Raw genomic sequence first — 21,233 nt, forward strand, 5'->3', positions numbered from 1 at the left:
GATAGAAAGTAGACAAAGAGCACAAAACACATAAATGAAGTAAACCGTTTCCAACCTTTACGTTAGCAAGAGCTACTTGTAGTTAATGGCCAATAGGCAGGAGCTACTGGCAAGAGCTACTGGGGTGGTGATGTCCATGAGTATGAGAATTTGAACCAAGATTTTGGGTGGGTGGTGTATTTGCTCATTGTATAACAAAGGAACAACATTTGCATTTGCCATGGTATTTATCATTTCAAAAACATCTTTAATTATATTTTGTTATTAGCTGTCGCTTAAAAATGGTCATGTATATCAGAATGTGGGAAAACAATCAAGGCATTCAATGGGACAGCTGCCACTGCATGGTATCCACCAGTGCTCAGTAATCTGGTGTGTAGCTTGAACAGGAACAGCACACGGGTGCTGTCAGACAGGATCAACGTGTTGATATCAGGTAGAGATATGGAATTGGATTGGCTGATAGTGCAGATACCCTCCATGCCATAGTGTTTGCACCTAGCTGCACACCTGGCATGCGAGACATACAGTCAGTTAAAAAGAACAGACACGGAAAGGCTATTTATAAGCTTGAAACAATTGTTTTCTGGAGCAGAACAGGCATCAACAGGTAACACAGACAAGATGAATGAAGAAAAAAGGGGGTAAATGGACAAATCAACATGTTTTAATCCAAAATCTACTAGAGAGGTTAATGCTGACCTTAGGTGAAAGCACACCCTGTCCCTACCTGGAAGTACTGTCCCTAGCTCAACTGTGCTGTGCCTATTATCTAAAAGGAAATGAGAGAGGAAAAACTGTCCCTCCGATAAACTATGAATGCTATCTACTGCTAAACACACTAAATAGCCCATAGGTGGGAGCAGAGGGTCTCTTTAAACACGATCTGAACATTCCACAGGGGACTTTCAATTACTTTCCTTTATTCACCCGCAGTGCAGTGTATTTAGACAGAGTGCGGCCCAAGGGTAAGTAAAATGAAAGCTATGCTCTAAAATGATAAAACTGTATATGTTCCATATACCGCCCAATGCACAAACCCATGGGAGTAGTGTAAACTTTAATCATTGTATCCTGAGTAAGTATATATCAGGGAACAAAAGGTCAACCGGTTTCCATGACAATTCTGCTACTGTGTCATCTTCTTCAGGACCAAAGGCTGCATTTATTTTGCTTTTTAAAAGAGATCCCTTATGCAAATTTAGTGCAGAACAGGCGGCCATCCCGTAACCTTTCAAAACTTGTGGGCTTGGTGTCTGCATTAATGTAGACAAAGAGGTTGGCAGTCTCATACTTGAAAAAAGCTTGACATTAGACTTGATTGTGGAAAGGCTGCCGGTGAACGTGGGCCGAAAACCGCCTTTGTATGCTGCGGCGCCTCCTGGTAGAACATATACTGTTCTAATGTCCTTGTCCCTGGTTCATGTTTCTACCTCTCCTGCATCATCTGCTCTTATATCCACACCCTCTCACCCACTAAGTACACTGGTCCTCTGCTATGTAAATCAATGTTAAAAAATGTTGTAAGTATTTTGGGGTCATTGTCTTCCCTTTAATGTTCATTAAATAAATAAATTGGTGCTCACTCCCCTGCATGCAATTAGTTTATGTTTTCAAAATGTCCTGACTACTGTGTCCATGTTTGAAAATGGGCTGCTATTGCTTCAGAGAGAAGCATGCAACTAACAAGATACTTACAGTGTGTCAGGAAGGAACAGTTTGGAATATTATCCCTTTTAATCTGAACCAATTGAATTCTGCAAGAGAAGGATAGGATGCACTGTCCATTAGATAGGATCCGAATAGACTACAGTCTGGCAATGGCAAATGGGCACTTTTCAACCAGTCTGAAAAAGCAAGCAAGGCCTACCTGCCAAACTACCACAAAAAGGCCTCACAATCCCTAAAACAAATGTGCACTTGCTGGTATTAACCAGGGTGTGTTGGAATGTGCATATCTTATATGCACTCATTCAGATGCACCAACCTACTCCCCCATCCAGATGGTAATTAGCTCAAAACTAGGTTTAGGGGAGGACCTTACATGTTTGTGTGCGAGGACATTGCATGTTTGTGTGCATCCCATATTCACAAACAGGATACACAAACAGATGTGTGGCAATTCTCAGGTGTTCTGTGTCTGTTCAAAAAAGTCACACAGGAATATCCAGTCAAATTAACGAAAGCATCATTTCTAAACTACTGAATAGCATTCGCATGAGCTGGACCTAAAACAAATATATTTCTACCCCTTAACCAAGAGCAGAAATGCATTATTGTCACGTTTTGCAATTCTGCATCGTGATATTTGATAGAGCTGTTATGAAGGACCGCAACCCAAGCGTGAGTGAGATGGGACCTCATGACATCTGCAGGCACCCAAACATGTATCCATGTGAATACTGACGGTGTCCGGACATTTCGTCGAAAAAAAAGGTCGACAGGACAAATGGTCGACACCATTTGGTCGAAAACCAAATGGTCGAATTGTTTTTTATTTATATATATATATTTTAGGTTTTCGTTTAGGGAAAAAAATGTTTTTTTTTAGAAAAAAAGGGGGTTGGGGAGGACCCCCCCAAATAAAACAAAAAAAAAAGTGAAAATACAAAAAAATAATATCCGACCATTTGTCCTGTCGACCTTTTTTTTTCGACCAAATGTCTGGTAACCAATACTGACAGCCAATGAACGCTTTAGTTAAGTGTGCATTCACTCAAGACTTAAGGAAGCATGTAGGCTGGTGTGATCAGTGCATGTAATGCCAGACCAGCCCTTACTACATGTGTAGGTCATCCTTGGGGATAAGGTGAAGGAGAGCTGCAAAATCTACTAGTATTAGGCACCTCCCCAAGGCACAGTATTTGACAAGGCCTTATGCGGCCTGTCATGATGAATTGCTCTGCAGGCCTGACCATGCTGATACTGCTAACATCTGCACACCTACCTTCTACACAACCTCTTACTAAAAAACAATGAATGCTATAGTTTTGGGCGTGTGCCCCAAAAAAACACACATTTCGACTCCTCGCGACCATCTATTGTCAAAACTAATTCTGCTACTTTTCAAAGTCTGCAAGTGGGTAAATATCAAATGCCGACTACAACGGACACAACCACAAGAGGACTCTTATGGATCGAAGAAATGTTATTATCAGCAAGAAAGAGAAGCCTGTGGGGCTCTGTGTAATAAAGTACTGGCACGGCTTCGCCAGAGAACTGGGCCCAGAATCATTAGAACCTCTGACCTGAAGGTTTTACGCAGGGTCGTGTTGGATGACTCGTGTGCTCAAAGGAACAGGGCTTGTGTTCTTGATATTGATATTTTATTTCTATCGTGCTCGTACACAAGTGTTTCATAGCGCGACAAGGCCAGGGAGGGGAACAGGGGAGAACAAAACAGGGATCTTACTAGGACCAGTGACATTGAGAACGCGCAAGTGCAATGGAGAGGGCGAGGGGAAAACTGCATGGAAGGGGGGAGAAGTGGAAAGTGGGAAGCAAAGGAGAAACAGATAAATAATAAATACATAATGTAGGCAACAAACAGTGGTAATGCAGCCAGCAATTTGCAAGTGCTAGGTTTAAGGCAGCAGACAGGTTAGGTCTGATAAGTGCAGTACGAAAAAGGGGGGCTGTATGGGTACAGATACAGTCCCCAGTGCAAGGGGTGGCCCGGAGACAGTGCAGGAGGGTGGCAGGGTGAGCAGGTACCTGGGCCCGGAGGACAAAGGGTGGCCAGGTGCACGGTGCCAAGAGAGAACAGATCAGCAGGGGAGAAGGGAGGCAAGACGGAAGAAAATAAGAAGGTCTTGAGGTGCTTGCGACACGGATATGGTTTTCCTCAAGATTTAGAGTGGCAGGGATGCTGTTCCAGAGGGAGGCCCCAGCCGAAGACAGAGATCTACCCCCAGCTCATTTCTTTGAAAAACGACTGACCCTGAAGGAGTTCGAGGTAGGGGAGCGAAGAGCTCGAGAGGGGAGGTATTTGTGGAGGGATAGTTGAGGTTATTTTGGACCCAGGCCCCAGAAAGTGGGTTTTGGGTCCTATCTGCTGCTTTATTTAAGCATGTGTCCATTTTTGACAAGGGGTTTCGTAGAATCTGAGATTAGCAGTCGATCAGAAGGAAGACTACCTCTGTTAGGAACGTTCTGGATTAGTGCTCTCCGTGATTTCTTTGTTTGCTTAATTCCTTTCTTTCTCTTTAATGTTGATTTGCCTATACATTTTTACTTGATCTTGTTCATGTTTTTTGCTTATTGGGTGGTTAATTGTGGACTGAAGACAGCCCTGTTCATTGTCCTTGTAATATTCTGAATTTTGAACAATGTGTTGCTTGTTATTGCCAAGAGCCTCTATGCCTACTTGCACTTGTTTAGCGCTATGCATATAAAAATAAATAATTTAAAAAACACTGAATGTCCGCATGCACATTCTCTTTTGTGAATGAGCGCACCAGATGAATGCATGCGTTTTCTCCACTCGCTCATGCCCTTCCCACTTGTAAGTGTAAAAGCCTTTGCTGTGTATTTGGCCTGCACTGCCAGACTTCAATATGTACCCAGCTCATGGACTAGTAAGAGGCCTGGATTGTGGACTCTGTTACATCTTTCTTACGATGAGAGGGATGTTACTAAAATATGTGGGAAATGATATTAATGTATTTAGTCCTTTGGACAGAGTTCAATTTGCTGATCGGACTCTTCTGAGCTCAAGATTTAGATAGAGGTCGATATCACGACTCTACTTCCTGGGAGCCAATTACTGGGCTTCTGGGCATTCTGGGAAATACAGGCAATAACCTTGATGTATCTATGGATCCGGCTCACTTGCAGGATTCCACCTGCCACTCGGCCGCTGCCACTACTCTTCTCCTTTCGCTGTTCTCCCTCTCTCCTACTCACTCCGCCCACTAGCCTGTCACCTCTGTCCTCGTGCCCATTCACCACATGATCACACACTGACCCATCCTAGGCCCTCCTTCACCAATAATACTTAAAGAATTGACTTCTAATGTCGCAATGCCTACTGCTTGTGCGAGTGAAAGGCATATACAGCTACCAGAGCAAGGTGGCAAGTGTCAGTCAAACGCATATCTAACCAATGTCTCCGAATCTTTTCATCCACATGTCTTTCTCCGACATGCCACAAACATTTGCTGATGAACAAACATATATTCAGTGCACAGCTGGAGTTCAAAATAGGAGACCTGCAATCTACGTGTATGTTACCATACATATCAGAACATGACAAGACATAATGTACATAAACGGTTAAACCAATACAGATTTAGCATGTTCTCATGTTTTACATATCTGGACCTTTAGAATTCCATACATGACACGGACAAAGAGTGTTTCATGGGGAAATACCCCCGACAGTAAGCCTGATGGGTACTGTGAGGCACTGGCATGTTATGTGGCATTATACAGACTCAGACTTTGCTGCTGTTCCTGTATATGTCTTGCCCCTCCTCGGGGACTTACGGTCTCCTTTTAATGTATGGTAGGGGGCATTTAACAACATGTATTTTCCAGACTGCAGTTTAATGATGTTGAAGGCAGACACATAAACGAGAATTTACAAGGGGCATAGAAGTTTAGGTTTCACAAGAACACGTTTTGAAATGTCTATAGGTTTAGTTTTGAAGGACAACTTGCGTGAATAATAAAACATGATAATAACAATGACTTTCGTTTTTTATAAAGTGAATCCTACCAAGGTTTTGCCGCCATTTCCTGGGTTCTTGTTACTATTACTCAATTTAATGGTTCTTGGTTTATCAATTTCAGATAGCTCAAGGACGGAGCAGTCCCTGCTAGGACCAAACTTATGACCTGACGGACAGACGGACAGACGGACGGACGGACACACACACACACACAGATACATAAACGCACAGATATATACACACTCCACACACACACAGATACATGCACCCAAATATGCACACACACAAATACATACACACACACACACACAAATATACACACACACACACAGATACATAAACGCACAGATATACACACACACTCCACACACACACAGATACATAAACGCACAGATATATACACAATCCACACACACACAGATACATGCACCCAAATATGCACACACACAAATACATACACACACATACACACAAATATACACACACACACACAGATACATAAACGCACAGATATACACACACACTCCACACACACACAGATATATACACACACAAACACACACACACCACACACACAGATACATACACACACAGATTAATACACACAGAGATACCTACACACACACACAAAAACATGCACACAAAGATACATACCAACACACACAAAGACACACACACAGACATACACCACCACAGATACATGCCTGCACACATACAAATACCAACACACACACCACAAACACATGGACACTCATACACACACAGATACATACCTACCTACACACACAGACATCCACACATACAGATACATACCAATACACACACAAACACACAGATACATACACACACACACATACACACACAGATATATACCACTGTGCACACAACTCAAGCATACTCACTCATACACACACATACATACCAACACACACACAGACACAAACACAGACAGACATCCACACACACAGATACATGCCTGCACACATACAAATGCCAACCCACACACACCACAAACACATGCACACACACACAGCTACATACCTACACACACACACACACACACACACATACGCAGACATCCACACATACAGATACATACCAATACACACACAAACACACAGATACATACACGCACACACATACACACACAGATATATACCACTCTGCACACACAACAAACATATGCACTCATACACACAGATACATACCAATACACACACACACACACCACATACACACACGCAGACACATACACACAGATACACACAATTAACCTCCTTGAAGAGCAGTACAAGATAATTACATGGCTGTGTAATACCAGTAAAACTCCTCTCAGCCTAGTACAATATTGCCCTGCAGTATCTAATTGTCTAGTACTAGTACTGCTTATAACCTAGCACTTCTAATCAGATTACAAATTCCAGTCCAACACAGACCAACATAATGTGTTATACAGGCCTGTTTTGAACTGGGAGGTGACAGAGCAATATATATGTTACAGATAAGGCAAAAATCAATATGTAGAATAAGGAGTAAAGGCCAGAAAATAGCTCAGATAGCTGGGCAATTCCTCCAGAGGCATCTTTCTTCAACCCGCAGGTCACACCTCTAAATTAATAATGTATTTCAAATTGTGCTTTGTTTCGTGTTAAATGTTTTGTTGTATTATTTGTGTTCTCTGTACTTTTTTCTTTTTAAATAAATAAAACATATTTTAATCTTAATTGTTTTACATTTCCATTACAAATTGAGGTTATTGAGGTATTTCACTTACTTTTCCTTGCATTCTATTAGTGTTTTAATCATTTTAAATATATAAATATATATATATATATATATATATATATATATATATATATATATATATATATATATATAAAACAAAAATAGGAAAGCAAAACCGCACTCCCGGTGGGGCAAACAGACATCTCCGAAGCAAACCCTGAAAAATGAGGGACTCACATCACAATAGACACGAGTTTATTTCTTACAAAAAATAAAAAAAAAGATAGCAACAAAAACACAACAGGAGCAGGACGCCATGGGGCAAGTCCTACACCACAACGCGTTTCGCGACTGAGCACTTCATCACGTACATATAGTAGGATGGTCCATTTGAGCCAAGTCACACATTTCACAACCCCGCCTAGCAGCCAACGTTGGAAGTTCACCTCCAGTTCTGAGCCACAACAGCAAGGCATTGGGGTATGCAAATTAGATCAAATGCAAACCTTTTTCTCCAGGAAATTGTCTTTGATTAGGAGGGCAGTGCTACTATATATAAAGTGGCGCTGTGGAATTTGTAACTTGGCTCAAATGGACTTTCCTATTGTCACCTTTCAGGTGAAAGGGGTTATTTCCAACTTGTTTAAAAACCCACCATAACTGCCTTGGTGTATATATATATATATATATATATATATTCTAGATGCAATATATCGGCATATTTTAAATATGGTAACATATTCTATCTTCATATAATACATGTGTTCTTTTGTAATATGTCAAAGCAATTGCAATGATTTAATTTACATCTTAGTTCTTGAATGTGAGAATCTATGCAAGATGTTTACACGATAGAGCATGACGAAAATATGAATGAGCTGTTAATACCATAGATATTGTTCATAATTTAAGGTAATATTTACAAATTAGATTCTGTAGCATTCGGAAGGCACTCTCCGTTGGTCCTTGTTTTACACATTTGAGTTCCTCCAGGATTGTCTCAGCCCTTCATCCGGGGCTACGCTGATGTCGGAACTGTCGGGGCTGGGGGCTAGCTAGTCTTTTGGCTGTAGCTCCAGCTCCTGAGTTCTATCCGGGGCTACAACCAAAAGATCAGGGGCTACAGCCCCCTTAGCCCCTCGCCCCCCAGCAACGCCCCTGCTTCTGAGGCTGATACATTGATTCTGCTCACTGGACAATAATAACACCTCCAACTACAGTGTTTGGAAGCTTGAATAATCCAACATTAAGCACCATATAAAAAGAGGATAGTATTAAAACCTACAGCAAACCGCACCTGATGTTCTGTGACATTAGATAGGTCCTTCTATAGGGATGGGATGCCAGTGAATTCCACGTTTTCATTCCTTGGGGTTTTAGACAGGGTATTCATTCGTTGATTCATACATGCATTCATTCATTACGATGAACGCAGATGCTCAGGCTGTTCTTCTGGAGAGAACTGAGCTCCAGCGCAGGGCGCAAGAAGTACAAGTACTTATTGAGGCGTACATGAGAAGCGATACGCGGAGTTTGAGGAAAGGAAAGACAGGAGGAGAAAGAGAGGGTATCAAGAGGGAGATGGTGGCAGTGGGGGAGGGGAGAGCGGCAGTGATGATGGCAGTGAGCACACGCGATAGTAGCAAGGACTCTTGATAAGTGATGAGCAAGGGATGGAAGCGAGAAATAACATGAAGTAAAACTCGCATGGAGCGCATCCTTCGCCATTTGCACACGTGCTACCAAGAAGGATGCAGGGCGACGCTACGAACTTGGCAACATGTCGCCCTTGAATGCCAGAAGCATGCCCTATTGCCACCACGATATGCGGGCCAGATGGAGGCTGTGGCCCCTGCGGCGGCAACGTTCGGTATTTTTGAGAATCATATGCTTTCAATTTTTCCCTAAATATCCTGCCTCCAGCCCTACATGGGAAACATTCCCTGGTCTGGAGGAAAGACAATGACCGGCCTGTGGCTTCCATTTCCCTCAGCAATCCGTTTAGATGGCGGAGGGCAACGGGTCAGCCGCTTAGTAACCTCACCCGCTTCTCTTTTGCTAAAACACATGTAATCATTCATCCAGTGCCAGCGGGGGACGCAGGTGGCCGGGCTGCACGGTCCCTGTTCAGCCCACAAAGGCCTGCTGCCTACAAACTCACTGGCTCAAACCATTCAGCTGCAATAGGGGCTTACAGATAGACTGTGGTCACACAGTTTCGCTGCACAAGACGCCTACGGACACACTGAGCCACACTCGCACCGTGTAGCTACCACAGGGCCCCACAACCAAACTGCAGCCACATTCACATACTCCATTTTGCTACCACAGGACCCCACAACCAAACTGCAGCCACTAACTCATGCATTTAGAAACTGCAGCCGACCTATAGCCAAACTGAAACCGGACTACTCGTTCTTAGGGCACACCTACAGAAGGAGCCCAAAGCCACACTGCAGCCACACTGCTCACTCACTCACTCACTCACTCACTCACTCACTCACTCACTCACTCACTCACTCACTCACTCAAAGACATTATGGCCAAAGAGCAGCCACACTCACAACGTCTAACTGTAGGAAAAGCCTACAGCCAACACTTCCGCTTCACTCAATTACACCATTTTACCACTGCAGTGGCCTACAACCAGACTGCAGCCACACTCACACACTCCATTTAGCTACCACAAGGGCTCACAACCAGGGGCGGACTTGCCTATAGGGAACCCTCGAGATTTCCTGTTGGGCCTCTGCACCCTGGGCCTTTTTTCTGTGGTATTTCCAAATGTTCTCATAGCAAAAGCATTGGGTTTGCTGAAAATGTGTCATATGGGGCCACTTTGAACTTTATTTTCAGGGCCTCTTTTGGTCCCCAGTAATTATTTCCAGGGCCTCTTTTAGTTCCCAGTCCAGCCCTGCTCACAACCAAACTGCAGCCCCGCACTCACACAAATAGTTCTGCAGGGGTCTACAACCAAAATTAAGCCACACTCGCCCACACCGTTTAACTACAGAAGGAGCCACCAGCCAAACTCACCTACAGAATTTAGCTACTGCAGCCAAAGAGCAACCACTATCATTGACCTCATTGAGCCATTGCAGTCTGACCTTACAGCCGAACTGCAGCCACACCCTCACACCATTCATATGCAGCAGATTCCTGCAGCCAAAGTGTGGGTTGCGTTTTAGGGCACTGCAAACTCCTTATGAACTCCTTTCATCCTGTCAGACAGCGGGGGTCACTACAAGTACGGTGGTACAGAAATAAGGGTGCTGGTGCAACGCACCAGCATGCTTTCGTGAATGCCATACTACAACTATATCTGCCAGCGCTGTTGCGCACGGCATGTTTGACCTGCCAGGCGCAACTGCCCCGGTAAGCACTGTTGTCATGGAAGCACTGGTACCGCTGTTAATGGTGCCGGTGCTTCAGAGTCCCCATTCCCATGGAGTCCTATGGGGCCCCATGGGAATGAGGACTAACATTTTCCGCAACTTGATATCCCGGGCTGCCAGGACTTGTATTGGCCCAGTTGCACCAGGATCTCAGGCGGCGGTAAAAGGGTGTTACAGTCCGGCAGCAACTTGCCGGTCGCACCGGCGGGATACCACCAGACTTGTAATGACCCCCATTGTCCCTCGTTGTCTAGTGTTCTTCAGACAATCATAAAACAGACCATCTGATGCCATATTTAAGTTCCCAGTGGCCTGATTGTGTCTTGTCCATGCTAAGGAAAACTTCACACCAAAGACATGACTAAAATACAGCTTTTGACCTTTGGCCCATGGACTGTTCCCTCTACCTAATCCCCAGCAATATCATTGACCTTTTAGACAGGGTGAAAAATGAAAGCTCTCATTGAGTTGGTTGGCAGGTGCAACCACTTCACAACTCAAATGTGCTCTCCTTAGTTTAAAGAGGATAAAATGGCAGATCCCATTTGCTGGGATCCAAAACAGCGCCCTTTAATCCAGAGCATGACCATTAACACACTGAGCTGCTCTACCAACCTTGCAATACTTTATGTTGTCTTGTAGCTCGGCGATGGGGCAAATGCTGAGGTTCTGCTATGAATCATTCACATCGTCCATTTTTTATGGAAAATATAAGACAATCGTATGATCATTAACTCACTGAGCTGCCCCATTATTATGTATTGTACTGCAGCTAGGTAATGGGGCCAACATACATCATCTGCTATGATTCATTCACCTCTTCCATTTTTGTTACAAAAAATATGAGACTCTAATCTCTGAAACGTCTTAGCGTGATTGATTGCAACCCTGCAACCGGAGACTGAACTAGCCACGGATGCACGCTGTTAGGTGGACACATTCCTGCTGTCACTCTTCCTAGATGGAAGGAAGGGGGGGGGGGAGATAATGCCTCTGTCACAGAGCTCCCAGGCCCTGCCCATCATAGACATTGGGGGGTCAAGATCAGTGTGGGCCGCTCGCTGAAGGACGACCGCATCATGGGATGGAATAATACACAGAGCCCAGAAGAGACCCTGACCACAGGGTCTGGATTAAGGCCCGGGGTGCCAGTCACTCCAGTGCACATATTTCAGGAAGGTTATACTTCCCCTGGGAAGGGGCCCACATGCCTCGATGTTCATGCCTGCTGCCAGATCAAGTTCCTCCATCATGACATGCGATGCTTCTCTGCGGTTTTTCACATTCTTGACAGGGCCGATGCAATAGAAGGGGAGTGGGGGCTTTGAGGACTCCCCCTGAGACACTTTGAAGTGGGGGCTGCTGAGGTTGTAAAGACGATGCACAAACCAGGCTCTGCAAAAGGGTAAGCAGTGAGAAACCCGAGGAGCTTTAAAGCGCCCCTGGGCACAGAGAGCTCCCTATGAAACCCAACCTGCTGCCCATCAGTGCCCCCTCCACACAAAGGCAGCACTGATCTCACACAGGGCAAATGCACAGGTGAGTTGGCGGGGGGGGGGGGCAGCCTGAGCAAATTTTCATGTCAACAGATCCTGAAGGATTTTAAAATCCCCACCTCAAGCAGGGAACGGGCATTGCAGGTAATTCAACAAACATTGGGTGCCATTCACAAAGCTATCCATTTGGTCATGCGAAGTTCATGAGACGTGCACTGCATCTGCCAACACATGCAGATTGAGGCATTCATGGCGATTCGCAAAGCATCCCATAAGCATCAGGCACCACTTGCGCTCACCGCACTTTGTCAGCACATGCAGATTGCGGATGCATGGAGATTCACAAAGAATCCCGTAACCATCAGGAACCACTTGCGCTCACAGCACTTTGCCACCACATGCTGACTGCGGATGCATGGCGATTCACAAAGAATCCCGTAAGCATCAGGCAACACTTGTGCTCACCACACTTTGCTACCACTTGCAGATTGCGCATGCATGGCGATTCACAAAGAATCCCGTAAGCATCAGGAACCACTGCGCTCACCGCACTTTTCCACCACATGCAGATTGCAGATGCAGGGAGATTCACAAAGAATCCCGTAAGCATCAGGAACCACTTGCGCTCACCGCACTTTGCCACCAGATGCAGATTGCAGATGCAGGCAGATTCACAAAGAATCCCATAGGCATCAGGCACCACTTGCACTCACCGCACTTTGCCAGCACATGCAGATTGGGGATGCATGGCAATTCACAAAGAATCCCGTAAGCATCAGGAACCACTGCGCTCACTGCACTTTGCCACCACATGCTGACTGCGGATGCATGGCGATTCACAAAGAATCCCGTAAGCATCAGGCAACACTTGTGCTCACCACACTTTGCCACCACATGCAGATTGCGCATGCATGGCGATTCACAAAGAATCCCGTAAGCATCAGGAACCACTGCGCTCAGCGCACTTTTCCACCACATGCAGATTGTGCATGCGTGGAGATTAACAAAGTATCCCGTAAGCATCAGGCACCACTTGCGCTCAATTCACTTTGCATGCGCATGTGGAACTGAGGTCACATGCCCAACGTGCAAGTTAACACTGGACTGTGAAAAGTGCAAAACCTGTTAACATGAAAGCAGCATCAGAGCGTGGGCAAGCAGACCACATTTCTGGAGAAATTTACAAAAAGAGAGACAATTGGTCCAGCGGATTTGCCAATCTCCCGATATGGAATGTTTGCAAATGTGGTGAGGGGCTACACTAGCAATAGAGCAATGTTTTGTGAATTAAGTATCACTTGGTTTAAAAAGCCTCACGTTGAAGTATCGCATTTTTTCATACTAGTTACTCCAGGGGTGCTGCGTAAGAACATATGCTAGTTAACAAAGCATGGCGTTACATAAGGCAAGATGATAAGGTGACAGGTAAAACAAATAGAATGCTAGATAGCAGAGCAACTTGCTTCCATCTTTATTTACTGCCGCTGTACCTCCCTGAATGTTTTTTATTTTATCTGGCACTTTTTACATTCATATCTGGCACTTCTACACCTAGAATACATATAATCTAGAGAGCGAGAGGTGCTGGATAACAGAGCTGCCTGGATATCCAAGCTGCAGACAGCAATGTTTTCGCTAGGAACAGACTAAGGGGCTTGTTAGGGCTTTCGAATTTTAAGGCAATTTAATGAATTTGGATATTTCAAAGTTATGCAGCTTAATGTCTTCTTACAGTGTTAATGCTGTACTGATGGTTGCAAAATACATCCAAAAACATTTCCATCAAATCATGAATGTAAAAGTACCAGGTTTTCATATTGGGATTCGCCCTCTTCTAAGCCCTGGCATGATTGCTGCCATTGCCCAGATCAATATGCAGTCGATACATATCAGAGGGGTGAAGATTTGAGTTGGCCCTGTGCATTTCCAATCTGTGTCTGCATGTCACACACAGGTAACTGAGGTGAGTGCTTCACTCGCTGAGCTATCTTACAGGCATTTGGCACAGTGGCTGAAGGGTGCAACTATCACTGGTTTGTAGGTCCTTTCAATCCTAATTGAAATTATTGTCAGTGAGTGAGTACTATGAAGTGGTTTTGTGCTCATAGCAATGGGAGTTTATGAACACTGGGGTGACAGGAGCAATAATGATGGTGCAGGGGACAAGACACGTGCTGTGGGTTCAGGGGGTCGCACAAGCCTGCTCCATAGTTGAGACATTTCTACTTTTCACTTTCTAAACTGTAAATTGAAAAAACTTAGCTGTCCATTTTAAATGACCCAGTAAAAGAGCCGGATCGTAATTTACCTGCCGTAGACAAGCTCTCTTGCAGTAAATCATGATTTGTACCATTTTCATAGATTGACAGCATGAGCTGGGGATGGAGCCAGTGGCCGCTACTGCACCTCTTCGCCAGAGGCTCTGAGTTATGAATCTACATGCACTTCCGTCAGCAGAGAGATGCTGGAATCCCTATGGATTCCACCCATTTTACACCTGCAAAAACCAAACGTATATTCAGCGGTTCATGTTGATGTCGCCCACCATTCAGATACATGGCAGGCAGCATTAATGACTGTTATGGCATCCCTATGGATTCCGCCCATGTTCTGCAGATGCACAAACAAGACGGAATCCACAGAGTTTCATGTTCATGGCACTGGCCATGCATGCACACGGCAGGCATCATCAATGATTATTTTTGCATACCCATGAATTCTGCCCGTGTTCTGCATCTACAGGTACTTGACAATGTTTTGAAATCCCTGTTGATTGTGTCCATGTTTTACTCCAGCAAAAAAACAGAAAACATCTCCACGGATTCATGTTGATGCCGCTTGATAAACACATGCCAGGCATAATCAATGAGTGTTTCGAACTCCTTATGGAATCCACCCATATTTTACACCAGGAAAAAACGGATAGAATCCACAGAGATTCACGTTTATGTTGCACAACATCCATTCACATGCCAGGTAGCATTTTGTTTTCAGCAGGAGTGCAACATTGTCCACGGAATACCGGGGATCTCCTGGCAGCCCCGGCTCAAGGTGCGCTCAGAGGGTGCGACCGCACCGGGGCTGCCCCACGGCGCACCAAATATAGGGCGCTTTGCCTCCAGCTCAGTGTCATGTAAACAGCGGATATTTAAGATTCACAGCGTGATTCTTTAATAGGAGCTGTTTACATGACACTGAGATGGAGGCAATGCGCCCTTAAACACACTTGGGCAGGGAGTGGGGGGCGCACATATTTCGCACAGGGCGCTGGCAGACCTGTGGCCGGCACTGCCTATTGGATATCCATGCTTTCGGTGCATCCCACCCAAAAACAGTCAAGATTTTACAGGGAGAGCCACAGACAATCAATCATGTGTAAGAGGTTGTGGTCCTCTCACTGCAATCATTGTTTATTTGCTAACAAGCCACCCTTAAAAGTGTGTTAGTCAAAGCAGTAGGATAGTCATTCCTTCAGCCCATACATTGCCAAACATATCAATGAACCAGCAGTGAATTCTCTGGAATTCTTGCCACAGTATGCGTGCCTGACAACCGCGAGCGTAATAGACGTAGTTATAGGGGTGCACGTGCCAAGCAACAAAAGCAGATCAGAAGGAGCTTTTCAGCCTCCCACTTCTCCCTGTGTAGCAGGTGCACCCACACAGGGGCTCTTCAAGGAGGAGAAGCAGGAAGCAAAGAGCAAAACAAGCACACGAAGAACAAAGATGATGGGGGAACTGAAAAATAACGTAAGAGAAGAGGAACATGGAAGGAAGGGGAGGTATTGGTAGAAATGAATGAGAGTGAAGTAACGGGGTCGGCATGAACCGGACCTGTTGAGGCAGAAAGTAAGGGTGCAGCAACTGTTGGAAGGAGAGAGAGGAAAGGGAAGGTGGAGCAGCTGCTGGAAGGGGAGAGAGAAAAGAGAGGTGGGGCAACTGTTGGAAGAGGAGAGGGCCAAGGCAAAAGAAATGGTGAAGCAATTCCTGTTGGCAGAGAAGGAAAGCAAGGGACTTAGGAAGGGGCGAGAGAAAGGAATGAAGAGCTAAGTGAGGGCAGGAGATCAAGGGCCTAATTCATGGAACCTTGAGCGCGGTGCAAAGCCAACAAACACGTTGAACCGGGCCTAATTCACAGAGGGGTGCAAAGTGTATTTTTGCAGAGAAAAGTCACTTTGTACTGAAAAAATACTCTGTGCAACGTGCCAAATGGGCCTAATTCACAAAAAAGCACTAATATCGGCATTGCAAAGTCACTTTTCAGCAGTGCAAAGTCACTTTATGCCATGCAAAAATACACTTTGCACAACTCTGTGAATTAGGCCCGGTTAAACGCGTTTGTTGGCAGTGCAAAGTTACTGTGCTAAATGTTCCATGAATTAGGCCCCAACGCTTGTATTACAGAAAGTGTGCAGCTGTGCATGTGCAATTGTGAACAGTATGAGCACTAGGGTAAACATTGCCATTGCACAAACAAAGTATTGTTTGCATGCATTTTTGCACCAGGACAAAGTATGCAGTAATTCTAAAAGGGAGCCTTATTAGCAGCGCCACAAACATTGTCCTCTTGCAAAAATTGAAAAGAATACGTTTTTTACCCAACTCATCACTCATTATGACACGTATTTAGATCAATGTCTGTGTGCGCTGCTTAGCTCGCCGGAACCACTCAAGCAGTGGCAAATATGCACTTTACAACTCCAGCTACCTCTGTGAGCAACACACCTGTTAGCCAACAACTGTTTGGGGACATCTAACACCAACTAGCACCTGACTTCTTGTGTTATCAAAGCCTACCCTCATTGCTGTCATAAGCGACATGTCACGATGGTGCTTGCAGACAGGAGCGCCCAGGTGTGACAAGAACTGCATGCATCAGGCAGGTGTTGACGCGGAGCACTTCCACGCATTCAGGCAAGCTGCGCGAGGCAAAGCTGTTCTCCATCCGTTCCGGAAGCTCTGGGAATAGTGTTGCGTCTTCGCGCACCACGCACAAGGCCTTGCCGTCCCCAAGAGCACGCAAGGCAGTCTGGGCCATATCCTGGCTCATGAACGGGGGCTCTCCACTGGCTGATGGCAGACACTTTGATAATTGGGGCCAAGGGAACCTAAATGATGACTGAGGTGTGTGTGGAACGCCATTTATGCAGAGTGTCGGCATCAACCACCCCTTTGGGAGCGCTGTACTGTTGATTGAACACAAGGCTGCCCTTTGTAGGGTCAAGCCACTGCTGCACTCCCCTCCTGGGATAGGTTCAGCAAGCAATGGCTCACATCTGCGCTGCACCCGACCAGGGAATCCTTTCAAATGGTTCCACAGAAAAGCCACACTTCCTGGAACAGATCTCATGCCAAAAACTTGAACATGGCCTCCTGTGCCAAGTGCATGAATTATGCCCGAAATAAAAAGAAAAGAACCCTGGTGTGGTAGTAACACTTCCCTCAGCAATGCTGTTCTCTAGAGGGTGGTCTGGAAATTGTTTCTGACCCCCCTCCGCTTTCCGTTCTAGACCAGCCTTTTTCTGTAGCTCATCAGCATTTGTGCTTTGCTCTGCTTTTTCCCCTGTATCCTGCCTTCCTGGGGTCCGAAGCCCTGCTCTGTAACACCAGCGGTGCCAACTCTCTGTGGCCAAGGTTCACACACTGGGCAAGAGCCATTGAACATTTACTGAATCATTTCTATGCCTGGCTCCTCCCTAAAACCAAGGTCCACACACCCTCCACGCCCCACCCTACCTGAGAGGCGGTGATCTTCTCCTCACTTATTCCTGCCCCGGTTGCTTGTTGCTGCCAATTGCCGCCCACCCCCTTCCCTGTTGTTAGCTAATGGATCCCTTTTCTCTGCTTCCCGCACTGTGCTCTTTCTCCTATGAGTGTAAAGCACTCAGTTGCTTCTCTAAGCTAGGTCCACACTCAAGAAATACTCTAATATAACAATAATAAGCTAAATATGCACACAAGCGGGGAACGGGTTCTGCGAGGGATCTAATTCCGAAAAGACCAAACTGCAATCACAATAATACATGTTTACATGCAACCATGCCCACAAGCAAAACGGTGTGCTTTGTGGGAGTGATGGACAAGTAAAAGTCTTGCATCGTGCAGGGTACCAGGGACAAATAGAGGGTAAAGATGGGTAGACAGTGTCTGCCCCCTTCATTCAGGGGCGGACGTTGAACCCCTTGTTTTTTTTTAGGTTGGATATCAAAACAATGAAAGGTTCACCATGTAATTGAATGAATGCTTTAGTGCAAGTTCTGTTAATAACAACAATAACAACCAGCAATAACAGCACTGCTGGGAAACGACCCAAGGTCCTGCAGAGCCCAAACTAGCGCCAATTCACAGTGCGATCATTTCACCTGAAAACTGTCTCATATTGGCATTTTGCTCTGCAGGGAACAGTTTCATCTCGATGTCTGGGCTTAAAAACTGGACACCTTTTATATTTTGCCACCAAACCTTTAAGAAAATCTTCTCTCAAGTTATTTTTCGAGATTTGATGATTTTCGTACAGGGAAATGCAAATGTGCCCTGTTGACCATCTCAGATTAGACAGGACAATTGAATGAAATCAGCATTTTTTACTTTAGGAAAATGTCACTTCCTGTGATGTGACTTCTTATTGCACCCCTTAATGAGTCTCCCCCACCTTTTATTAGGTATTGTCGGACCCCTGCCGACCTTGCATGACCAGAACAGAAACAGCCATTTCTATTATTTGTCTAGATTTACACTTCTGAAAAATGTGTGGACATGCACAAGTGAATGGGAAGGGCCGTGCCCAGCTGTCCAAACACACAGCCTGGCTCTGTGAATCAGGGAATCAGGGCTCTCCTGCACGATGTGGGAGGTATTAACCTACTTATGCTCCACCCTGCGGCATCACTGTGTGCTGATGGTGCAAGAATTATCAAAATGGCTGCAAAACCCCTTTGCGCGCCAAAACCTATGGAAATCACACTTTGCAACACGAAAAGATGGCTGCCAAATCTACCATGCATGTTGTCAGTGGTGGAACGGAGACCTCACTCCTGAAACATGTCATTGGGCTGCCCAACCAGTAAAAATGGAGCCTGCATGAAAAGCAGTGCTTGCTGAAAGAAATCCGAAATCTTGCATTTGAAATCTTTTCCCGGTTGCTGAAACTGCAGAATGCTGGTACAAAACACCCAATATTCTTGCTGGGTGTCACAATTTATGGAATTCAAGAAATCATTGTGAAATTGCAATATCCTGGGAAGCTGAATTGGTCATCAAAACACCCACAGCACAGGTTTGCCTGCCTGTGGGATCTGTCAAAATCTGTGCACAGTACCAACTGCCGCCTGAATGACTGTTTTCAAAAACCTGCATTAAAACTGTAAACTTGTACCACTAGGATCTAATGTCTGAAATCTAAGTGACCTGTTATCAAGAGTAACCTAGGTTGTAACTATTTAAACTTCATGGTTTAGAGTCTGGAATCAGTGTTCTAGCTGCTTGTTTTAAAATTACAAGTTTATTTAAACAAAGAAAATTGCAACAAAATGACATTTAAATGTAAGCCTGAGTCCAAGCCAAACCACAAACAACTTCCCCCACAGGGCCAGGCACCTCCCTTCTGCTCTCTAGACCAGGAACTCACACCCTTGTGATGATTAAGAGGGGAGGAGAACTTGGGCTGCTGTGGGAAGAGCACAATGGACTTCCTCCAAGGCAAGGAGATGCTAATCAGGAGGGATTGCAAATGGCCTCAAGCTGCAAGAAGGAGAAGGAGATTCACAATGGACAAAAAGCACATTTCTAAAAAGATTGATAATTTACTGTGTATAATTATGAAAAATATGTAAACACCAGACTTCTGAACCTAATTTTTGGCTGCACATTTTAAGAGGAGCCAGAACTCTGTGCTATGCTCTGGGAAGTAACTGTGAAAATTATGGTTTTGCAGCAAATGTATTTATGTCAAAAGCATGAAACTTCACACGCTTATGCCCAGATACAATGCGCACAGTTGTACACATTTTTGGATAAACTAGAGATTGTGTTCCGGCCAATTCTGTCAAAAGCCGACACAAGATGCTACAATGACAGAGCTTGGAAGAGCATATGCTCCACAAAATATGTGATCTAGATATGTTATTGTTATAAAGTTTGCAAAATTGTAAATATGTATTATACTAAAAGTAGATTTCATGTTCAAAAGCCAAGGGGAGGATTCTCTGACTCATAAAACCACATCATCATGGTGACACCCTGTTTTCTCCTCCAATCAAGGGAGAGGGGAGATTCTAACCTGTAGCCAGCCAAGAGGGTACGCTTAGAATAATTCAGCACGCACACCCCTTTACCAAACGCACAAAAAGAGACAGCTGAGGACTGAGAAACACACACAGATTCACCCACCAACCGATTGCTGGCGGAGCACCCTGCGAGAGGACCAGACATCTTCCTTGCTCCAGACTCCAGAAACTTGGCAAGCAGAAAGGACCATTTCTATAGCTGAAACATTCTCAACTTGGCCTTATAATTCCAGAAAACAGAAATTACCCCAGACATCTAAGGGGAACAAAAGAACAGCCCGGCTATGCTGTAAATGCTTTCCTGCTAAGAATTATTACCAGAATCCAAAGACCCAATACAGTAGTGCCGTGCTGTGCCGTGCTGGACCAGATACCTGTGAACCAGAGTCATTGCCAACCCAGCCCAGTCCGGTGTGCACAGCAGCCTGTCCAGTCCGTTGTGCCCAGCAGAATTTCTGAGCAGAATCTCTGATCTTGACGGACCAGAATTCCTGACGGTTCTGTTCAAACCTACATAGTGAGTATCCATAGTATAGGACTGTCACTAGCCTATGTACTGTCCAGAGCAATCCCTATCAAAATCCATCCTATCTTGTCTTCAGAACTGCATTGTTAGAAATATTTTTGAATTGCCTGAACACTTTATCTTATACCTACTATC

At 45.0% G+C, this 21,233-nt stretch overlaps 1 protein-coding gene across 2 annotated transcripts in view; it reads right to left on the reverse strand.

Moving 5' to 3' along the window:
- The window catches only part of ROBO3 (roundabout guidance receptor 3), a 468,117-nt gene that overhangs the window by 2,632 nt on the left and 444,252 nt on the right, over window positions 1-21,233 (reverse strand). The window lies entirely within an intron of this gene.

This window comes from Ambystoma mexicanum, chromosome 9 (assembly GCF_040938575.1).
Source record: "Ambystoma mexicanum isolate Mex_15411 chromosome 9, UKY_AmexF1_1, whole genome shotgun sequence".
NCBI classification, from domain to species: Eukaryota; Metazoa; Chordata; class Amphibia; order Caudata; family Ambystomatidae; genus Ambystoma; species Ambystoma mexicanum.